At 39.7% G+C, this 9,593-nt stretch overlaps 1 protein-coding gene across 1 annotated transcript in view; it reads right to left on the bottom strand.

Annotated features, from left to right (window-relative positions):
• KCNIP4 (Kv channel interacting protein 4) overlaps positions 1–9,593 on the bottom strand; it is a 320,568-nt gene that overhangs the window by 206,038 nt on the left and 104,937 nt on the right. The window lies entirely within an intron of this gene.

Below are 9,593 nucleotides of genomic sequence, written 5' to 3'. Positions count from 1 at the left end.
GAGGGACCGGCCGGGGGCTGGAGGGTTCGCGGTGAAGCCGGTGCCGTGGTGTCACAGGTGTATTCACAGGCAGCCGGAGCCAGAGTCACCCCTCAGCTTTCCACAGTTGTGCCGGAGATCAGGGCTTGGCAGGGCGTGACTTGCCAACTTCTCTGCCTTTCTCCGGGTAAAAAATCTGCCTACGTGCCAGGAGATAGAGACTGTTGAGTGTGGCAAGTAATACACAGCATTCCATACAGAGAAGTGCGTTTCAAATCCTTTTTTTTTTTTAAATGGAAAACAAAACAAAAACCAGACACAAATATGCTGTCTCAAATTCTCCAAGGCTTATTAAATATGTGGGCTTGTTTGGAAGATAAAAATTGGAAGGAACAGATTGAGAAGGAGAAGGAAAAGCAAGATGATTGGTTTTGATGGATGCTTACTTCAGTAATGTTTGCTAAACAAAGTATTTTCCATGGAAAATACTAGCTGTGAAATACCTGAATCCTAACTACAGGACTTACACCAGTAACAGCCACTGGCCCATCGACAACACTGGCAGCGCTGGCATTGTCACATGCAGCGCACAGCACCATTCATGGCTAAGGATTTACTCTTAAAAACCTTTAATAATTCATCATCTGAGATGGAATTTACATTAGAAAAAACACACCTCTACTGTAGCAAAAATGGGCAGGGGAACAATTGCATCAGATTTAATCCTGTCTGGTATGGAACCGTCTCCCACATGGTTGGAATCAATGGCTGCCAAGGGCTCAGTTTTCTTTCTTTCCTTGGATAAGATTCAAAAATAAGCATCATGTCATGTGAAAACTAGCAGCAACTTCTAAGTCCCCCAGGTATACTTGCATTATGATGGTTGTTACCATTACTGAAGACAGCAGAATGAAGTGGGAGTAAGGGGACTAACAGATGTAATATGGGTACCTTTTCTCCTACAGTGGATAGATAAATTAATACAACATAATGTTCACATATCACTATTCTGTGCTTTTTTCCTCGAGATTGGACTCCCTGAAGCTGCTTTGACTTTTTCTGTCAGAAAACCTAAGGTTTAATACGCCATCCGAAAGACTGTATTTTATTAATTTCTACAGGCTACTTTTCCTTAGGAATCTTTGCCTTTATTTGCTGCAAACTTTTCTCCTTACATTCTTCTTTTCTCATTTAATCTTTGCTCCAAACAAGGCTAAGTATCTTCCCCCCCTAAACCATCTTATCAATTGCTTTAAGGATAGTAGGTCCAGCTCTCCTTCAATGTGGGACAAAAATGGGCTAATTTATCATCATAAGCAACATAACGTCCGCAATCTGTATGTGTTTACCCAAAAGGCTGATTCCAGTTGTGTTTGGGGACATGCAACATTGCCACCTGAACTGACATATTCATTTTCATTAATAGCTTTCATTAATATTGCTTTGCTGAAAATGTTAAAATGGAAATACTTTTTTAGAAGACCCTGTATTTACTAATTCAGTGACAGTCACACTTACTCAGAGTCAAGAGCAGAAAACAGAAAAGCAGAGCTTGTGGTGGTCTGCAAAGAAGGCAGCTGCTGTTGCCTCACAAACCTGCTGCTGGCCATGACCAGATTAATAGGCAGATGGAGATCTGCTGCTGGGCTGGAAGCCCCATCCCTGCAAGTTTTTAAGGTCAGGCTGGATGGGGCTCTGAGCAACCTGATCTAGTGAGAGGTGCCCCTGCCTATGGCAGTGGCGTTGGAACTAGATGATGTTTAAGGTCCTTTCCAACCCTAACAATTCTATGATTCTGTGATCTGCCTCCTCAAGTATGAACAAGTAAATAGTTTTTCCCAGTAGTGGAGGTCTGCTGCACCTATGGCTAATTCTGACTCTTCTTCCAAGGCACAGCAGAGAAGTACAGAAAAAAGGAAGGAATTAGTACCATTCCAGTTGTACAGACAGATACCAAAGCTCCGTAAGAATAATAATCTCCAGGCTTTACAAGAAAGCTGTGACTCAGGTCAGGTTTCTCAAGCACTGTGAACCAGCAATGAAAATGGCCTTTTTTCCAATCTTCTTTTGATATGCATAAAGGTAGTCTGATAAGCAGTTAAACATACTTTTCCTTATTAGAAGGTCTCATTGCCAGGGGCCTGTTAGTGGTAGAGCTAACTGGGAGAGCTGGGTGCAAACAGGGAGCCTACACACAGCAAGAGAAAGGTGAAATGGAATAGCACCAGTGGGAGTCCCATGCTATACATAAAGTCTGGGAACAAAATCTGATAGAAGCTTCTATTTATTGATTTTGACTGAGAAAAACCTAAATAATACCTTTAAGCATGCATATGATGACGGCAAAAATCATGCTGTAAAGCTAGAGCAAGCTAATGACTGCTACAGAAGTGATGTCCCTGTAACTTATTACAAAGATAAATAGAATATATATTTCCTATTTTAATAGGAAAAGCTTTGAATAAATATTCCAACATCCAATAAAATAATGAAAGTGTTTATTCTGTGTAGCTATTTAAAATAAATTTATGTTTTTAATGTTAAAAGAGGATAAAACACCCTTTCTGAATGAGAAAATAGGCTAGAAAATCTTGATTTATCGTAAGTGCAAATATTTTATTATCTCAGCAACTGTTATTACACTTTAGTCTCCCTTTTTCTGTCTTATAAATTTGCTATTGCACAATAAAATAAATTAAGAGAATAAAACAAAACATAAATGTTATTAAAAAAAACCCCAAACCCTACCAAATCTTCCAGCTCATTAAATTGCTGAGCAAAACCAGCAAAAATATACCAGTGTCATGATTTGGGCCCAACATGACAACAAAGGAACAGCCCCGTGGCTGCTCGCTCAACTTCCCACACACACACTCTGGGATGAGGAGGACAAAGCTCATGGATTGAGACAAAGGACAAGGAGGGTTCCTCACCGATTAAGGCCATGGGCAAAACAGACTCAACTTAGGGAAAAAAATATTAATTTAATTTCACACTAATCAAACACACACAGGACACAGACAACACAAAGAGCAGGGCTTGCATATGTTACCCCACCCCTCCCTCCTTCCCAGGCCCAAATCACTGTTCCTGGTTTCTCTCCCTCCTTCCCCCCAGCGGTACAGGGGGACAGGGGATGGGGTTTAGAGTCAGTTCACAGGCTGGTGGTTCTTGCCACTCCTTCCTCAGGAAGAAGGATTCCTTACAGTCCTTCCCTGCTGCCCCACAGGGTCCCTTCCCATGGGAGAGAGTCCTCCACGAACCTCTCCTTCATGAGTTTAGATTTAATTTAATCCATTTTCTTAGTAAAAAAATAATTCAAAGAAAAGATACAAAATGCTATGATGCGTTCAGCCATCATAAATGTCAGATGCACCTGTACCACACCCTGCAACTTTCCTCTAGGCATTGAGTCATGGTGGCTTGACTTCTATAGGTTCTTTCCCAGATTAAGCAATGGTGAAAGAAGAGTACAGTGATCTGACATCACAGTGCCTTATTTTTACCTTTTCACAGCTTCTATATAAGTTCACATCCCAAACTATGTCCAGTGTTTCTCTTGTCATGGAAAGGGGGCAAGATGTAGGCATAAGGCAGAAGTGCTGGCTCTTCACACTTGGCCTGTATTTAGATGGTAACACATAAATCCCGTGCTTTAACAAACCTGATTAAAATAGAAAAGGTTACATACCCCAGTATTCATAAGCAGCTTTTCAAAGACTCTAACATAAAACATCCTCACCACCCAACTGAGATGTAGTCCCAGTTGAAAAGTATGCCTCAAGATCTGGATAATATCATAACATCATTCTTCAAAAGTTTGGGGTTGATTTAAATGTCAGAAGCAGCATAAAAACTGTCAATATGTCAGTTATTCTCAATTTTCTTTCAAGTGCTGTGTGGGTACTCTGGAGCCCATAGAATGGAATTATATTTTAAGTTTATCCCTTTCCATCCAGTGGCTCCCTGGATCTGGTAGTGTACTTTTCTGGAAAATGTTGCAGATATCATACTAACTGTGACCATGAACTGTATGTCATTAGAAGACAGAAATGTCCTTATCACATGGTAAAACACCATTCTGATAACTCCCTCTTAACAGGAAGTCCTTTAACCTCATTAAAGGAAAAAAATCTTCAAAAAAGCCCAATGTCTTAAAGATGTCAGACAACTGTATTTTCAAACTCTCAGTGGAAACTGAAGCTGAAAAATACTTGGCTATTGTAATTCCACAGATGAAGCTCAACTGTTCTCATTATTTGTTTGTACTACCTATTTATTATCAAGGATTTTTCTCCTAAGAAACTTAATGATTTTTCAAGTGTTTACACTTGAGAGAACATATTGATCATTTTCCAAACTGCAGAGAAAGTCCTGTCACATACAATTACAAGAGAGTTATTAACTGTCATTTGTAAAACTCCTGTGCATCTTCAGCAATGAAGAACTAATGCAGTTAGCTTCATTTCAAATTTTGAGAAAATCACGGCATGTCAAGGGATGGTGCTTTATGATATTTGATTTAATTTTCTCTGAATGACACATGGCCTCAAGCAGTTCAATGACACACACTGCTGTGGGACGCCACAGGTTGCAGCAAGCTTCCAGCAGCTTATCTCATCATGCTTCATCAGGCCTGTTGGTACAATCCTCATTTCCATTACTTTCAATATTGTTTAAAAGACTGTTCTTCTGCCAAGGTGTAAGCACGTGAAGTAATGCTCATGATACAAGTAGTTTCACCAGACCTTTCTGAGCCATGTCAGTACTGCCACCCTTTAACTTGGGTATCTTCTCTTACTTAATTCTCCTCTTGTACTTTCAAATCACAGGTATACCTAATGCCTTCAGCCTAACAGCTCTAAGTTTCAGTGTTTTTTTCCCTGACAAACAACTAAACTTTGAATTCAGACTTTCATGGTTTTGCTCCTCAGCTGTTGTGACCTTCTCTTTTCTGTCTTTGTCAAGAGCTTTCTTGCCTCTCTTTATCCACTCAGGATGCTGCTGCAAAGATCATCATCCTGGCTTACCTCTCCAACTATCTCAGCCTTTCCTTTACATTTCTAATGGAACCTCATAATCGTATACAAAATAATTGCTATCACCTTTGAGGGTAATTGTGGCATACTACTGCCATAACTACTTACTATTGATTTTTAGAGAATATTGAGCTGTTAATCTACTCAAACAATAATGCTAGCCTTACTCGTAAGTTAGACTTTATTCAGAAGAAATGTTGCTGGCTCTAAGACATCCCCTTAATATTCTGAAATATTACTACATCTGTTCATCCTGTGCTTCAAAGGTCCTGTGACATGCAACATGAGGAGTCTGGCATTTTTGAACCCATAGCTATGGACAAAGGGTGAAATTTTATGACATAACATGGTAAAATCTTTATCCAGATAGCAAAGGGAGAAAACACAAGATTAATTATTTTTAAAATCATTAATAATTAGAAATATATTCTGCTTTTTGCTACCTTTTTTGTTGCATATTAATGGAAACTCTTAAACTTCCTGCAGACATTAGCTGTGAACTTTATAACAAATATGATTAGGAAACTTATCTACAGCCTCAAAATTAGAGACTGACAGAAGAGTTTCTCCAGTTTAGCTGATGCAGTATGTGGGTGTTTGCCAGACTATCCCTCCTAATCCCTCGTTGGTTCATTAGTAACTCACTGCAGACAAGAGACTGGCAACGTAAATCAACAGTAAAAAGTCACAGGAAAGCCTAGCTCTTACACCTATGGAAAACAGCCTGAGAGACTGGAGCAAGACAGCATCTTTACAGTTCTGTTTAAAAACACCCCACAACCAACCACAAAACAGAACAAAACCAAAAAGGTAGGGAAATCTGACTTTTACAGTTTGACTAAAGCACTAGAGGGCTGTTAGGGTGTGGTTTCTATTCCAAAGCTTGAGCTTCTACTTTGGCCAGAAGTTTTTATTAAGACAAATGACAGAACAAAAGAGTGAAAAGCTCAATAGTTTTTTTCAGACTGATTATACAAAGCTAACTAACAGACCAAGGAAATAAAGGAAGCTGACAGATAAACTCAGTTTCTAACTCTGCCCAGTTAACCTAGTTGGAGCACTATGAAGGAGCCAAAGAAGTTTCTTCCCAACACATGCTGTGTCTTAATTTCTTTCCTGCAGACCGTACCATGTATGAACCTGATACAACCAAATCCATGTGCCTAAACAAAGCTTGTTGTAGGTTGAAACATCACAGTTAGTTTTGCTAGGAGTTTTGTTTTGATATGAGGGTGATGCTAAGCCATCTTACTATAGAAGTTCAGTGAAGGGTACAGGAAGACTCAAAGGGGGATATACCATTTTCCTAATTATGAGAAAACATCATAAGAAATAACTTACACCAACCAGTAGTAGTACACCACCAAGTTCAGTAGTAGTGTTTGCTTCATTGATAGTCAGTGATTGTTAATGGTTGTTCTAAGCCAGCTGAGGAAGATGGATGGCCCTTTTATGTCAACAACTGTACAGAAAAAAACACAGGTAAGCAGGCTCACCAGGCAGTCTGAACTAGTCCAGTTGCATGTGTGGTCTTGCCAGCACAGCTCTGAAGAACATTAGTCAAACAGTCCAGAGAGACATGTTTAAAAGGACAGAAGATTTCTGTGCATTGAGCACCAAGACTTGGACACTTTCAACACTGTTTAACTCTACAGACCTCCTCTTAAATTAATAGACAAGAAATCTTTGTTATCTAAATTCTCTCTCTCTCTCTCATGTCTTCATGCAATGTAAATGCCCATAGTGCCACTTCCTTCCTCTATGATCACACTCTTTGGTGTCTGGTGAATATTTTTCTTTATAAAGTGGTAATCTGCATAGCAAAAATATAACTTCTTTTTAAACAGATTAGTAATTCTATTGGTTCTTTAGTCCTCATCACTCTATGCCTTTTGAAAGCTGCTTTTATTTAAATTCAAATTTGCTGCACTGGAAAAATCAGGTCTTCACTTGTACCTTCTCCTCTTGGAGAGGTGAATGTGTTTCTCTTTGAGCTGGTACTCTTTTAAAAATGGTGTGGAAATTTCAGGAACAAAGACAGACCCAAAGAACAAAGAACAAACAAGTCCCTGAAATTTATTTACATATAAATATTTCAATGTGTCAAAAGTGTTGCTCTTTCATTTTAATATCTTATGAGAATTTCTATGAAAGGCCAGATATTTGCTTTGCTTTTATATATATATTCACTGGTAACATATGATGGAGAGAGCTCTGAATATTCCAGGGAGTTCAGAAATATAGAACGGTATGAAATATGACATTTAATGCACCTCACTTGTCAAAACAAACAAAAAAAACAGGTGGGATGCCTAAAGAGCCTCACTATAACTAGATATTTATGTATTTTGCATTTCCAACTGCTTTCTCTGAATACCTCATTAGTTTTTCTGTTGATGGTAAATCCTCATTTTCTCTTCCACCACAAAAATGACAATAGAATCAGTGCAAATTCTTTACTTCATTTTGGATAAGCTAGCGCAGTAGGCAACCACAGCTCTGTGCAACATACATGAGAAAGTAGAAGTAAGGGGTAGATGACTGTGAGAATGTGTCTGTTCCTCAGGAACATAAAAGAACACAGAATGCAAACAATACACCAGAGCTGTGGTAAAAGAGAGAAGGCACCCACAGACACACTATAGTCACTTCAGGGCTCTGAATGGCCCAGGTCTGCCAGGTGTGAAGTATGGGCTGTCATGAAACTAAGGAAGATCAGGCTTTTTCATGAGACTTTTTGTTACCATGAATAGCACTGCTAGCATTACAGATACCATAGAATAAGAAGGTCCGTATTTTTTCCACATCTGTTGAAAACATGAAAGGGTCTATTCAGGTAGCAAGATTGAGCACTGTAAGGACAGGCATCAGAGGCTGCATGCATTGCACGATGGCCCACTGAAACTCTTTCACCTAGCTACCTGTCAGTTTACATCACCATAAAAGGATTAATTTCCACTGGCAGTCAGATGATTAAAATATTCTGCAGAGTAAAACAAGCAAACAAACAAAATGATGCTTCCATTCACATGGAGGGACTTAAAGACATATTTGAAGTCAGTAGATTGTGTCTGCGTGCTCTGTCTGGAAACATACAGATGCTGAAATTATGCTAGATAGGTAAAGTGCATCAGACCAGTATTTCCTTCCAGTACTTGAAAGGCTTTCTAGTACTTAAAGGGGGCCTATAGGAAAGCTGGGGAAGGGCTTTTCATTAGAGAAGATAGTGATAGGACAAAGGGTGATGGTTTTAAACTGAGAGAGGGGAGATTTAGGTTAGCTATTAGGAAGAAATTATTCACTATAAGGGTGGTGAGGAACTGGAATGGGTTACCCAGGGAGGTTGTTGATGCCCCATCCCTGGATAGGGATCAGGATGATGAGGTTGGCTGAGGTTTTGTGCAACCTGATCTAGTGGTGGGGTTCCCTGCTCATGGCAGGGGGGTTGGAACTTGATGATCTTTAAGGTCCATTCCAACCTTAATGATGATTCTATAAGTCTATGATTCAAGATTGCCTGCAAAAACAGGAAAGCCTAAATATGAACAGAACTAAAGAAAAAGCAGTATCAGAGAAGGAAAAGAGATTCTCAAACACTTTCTTTTCCCCAGGCTGGGAACAACATAGGGTTCAAATGGCATCCTAGGACTGCGATCAAGAAATTAATTTTGGAATGCAATTTAAATTCAGCTATCGATGTAGGCTTCTCAGAGGGCAAAAGTGCTGTGAAATTAAATATATACATACCTATATAAACAACATGAGGGCAGCTAGAGGATAACAGCAATTAATTATTCTCTAGCATTATCAATATGCTTCAAACACAAAATTCTTCCTTCATAACTTCATCCATTCTTTCATTTTTCTTCCCCCTGAGGAATATCTCTCTGACGCAGTGTTTTGCATCAGAAGAGAAAAATCTGAGCTCTGTATTCAAAGCAAACAGCAGGGTCTGGCAAAAGGATCCCGCCGAAGCAGAGGTGGTTGCCAGTACAGAGCAAAATAATGTAATGCAGCAGTCATGATGACTGGAGCAGAGACCACCACTTCTTTTCAGTCTTGCTGCACGTGAGGAAGGCAGCCCATGGGAGGATGGCAAGATAAATTTGCTTCTGATTCCCATTATCACAGAATCACAGAATTTTTTTAGTTGGAAGGGACCTTAAAGATCATCAAGTTCCAACTCTCCTGCATGGGCAGGGACACCTTCCACTACAACAGGCTGCTTCACATTCTCCACTGCTTCCTCAACAAAAGGAGCTTGGCAGAGCTGAGCTCTGTTACACATCCATCCAATCCTTCCATAGGATCCCCACAGTATCCAATTGCACAGCTTCCACCTCCCAGCCATAGAACCAGGCTCAGGAATTTTTCCCACAGTTATACCTCTAGAAACCCTACAAACCTAAAGCTGTGACTTTTGGATGCCTGTTTTGCAATCTGCCTGCCAAGGCCTGTGGGATTGTCTATTTTTATGCTGGTGGAGTTTTGTGTGACTTTATTTTTGAAGCAGCCTTTTAATCTCATTGCTTACAGCACTTTTCATGTCAGTATAATTTTTCTTCATCTTCTCTG

Source organism: Chaetura pelagica, unplaced genomic scaffold (genome assembly GCF_000747805.2).
Source record: "Chaetura pelagica isolate M959 unplaced genomic scaffold, ChaPel_1.0 scaffold398, whole genome shotgun sequence".
In the NCBI taxonomy this organism is placed as follows: Eukaryota; Metazoa; Chordata; class Aves; order Apodiformes; family Apodidae; genus Chaetura; species Chaetura pelagica.
The sequence above is the reverse complement of the archived record's forward strand: the minus strand, read 5'-3'. Positions and strand labels throughout refer to the sequence as shown.